General features: G+C 26.9%; 1 protein-coding gene across 1 annotated transcript in view; it reads right to left on the reverse strand.

The window, feature by feature from the left end:
* LOC106473763 (E3 ubiquitin-protein ligase rnf213-alpha-like) overlaps positions 1–699 on the reverse strand; it is a 49,843-nt gene that overhangs the window by 24,997 nt on the left and 24,147 nt on the right. The window lies entirely within an intron of this gene.

A 699-nucleotide genomic window follows, 5' to 3' on the forward strand; every position in this document is an offset into this window, starting at 1 on the left:
GACTATCTTCAGCCACTCTGAAATGAAATTTTTGAAACTGAACATACACAAAAAAGTCAAGTGACAATTCTTTAGGTGTCTGACATCTCCAGAATTTAATTTATTATTTAATGATTGTAAATATGTACAAATCTAGTAATTCTTTTTGGTAAAACAATTTCTGACAGAATAGAGGATTCACTTCTGTATTATGATTTTTTGAAGAACACATATTGGGCAGTATTCTAGAAGTGAAAAACAACAAGTGTTTACAAGTTAATAGTTCTGTAACTATTATTTGCATGTGCAAATTATGGAAGTTCAAAAGTATTTTGAGTTTAATAAGAAAAAAGAAGAAACTAAAAAAAATGTTTTCATTAAATTATATGACACTGCATTTACCAAATAAATTCATCAGTCAGTTGGTTTTCTAAATTAACTATTACTTTCTTAAATTAACCTCTATGTACAACAATTTTCTTAAGATTACAATGGTGAAATAAGTCATGTTAATACTAAAGCTGATGGTAACTTATGAAGTATGAATGTTTGAATGGCATACCTACTGTGAGTGAAGAAGTTATGTCACATTGCTTAAAATACTTAATTTATAGTTATCATACTTGTAAGTCTATTTGAGTTAAATTCATTAAACAATATTTAGGTTAAGGTAGAAATACAGTAACACAATAGTTTCCAAAACATATGTCATGGCAAGTT

Source organism: Limulus polyphemus, unplaced genomic scaffold (assembly GCF_000517525.1).
Source record: "Limulus polyphemus unplaced genomic scaffold, Limulus_polyphemus-2.1.2 Scaffold6486, whole genome shotgun sequence".
Classification (NCBI taxonomy): Eukaryota; Metazoa; Arthropoda; class Merostomata; order Xiphosura; family Limulidae; genus Limulus; species Limulus polyphemus.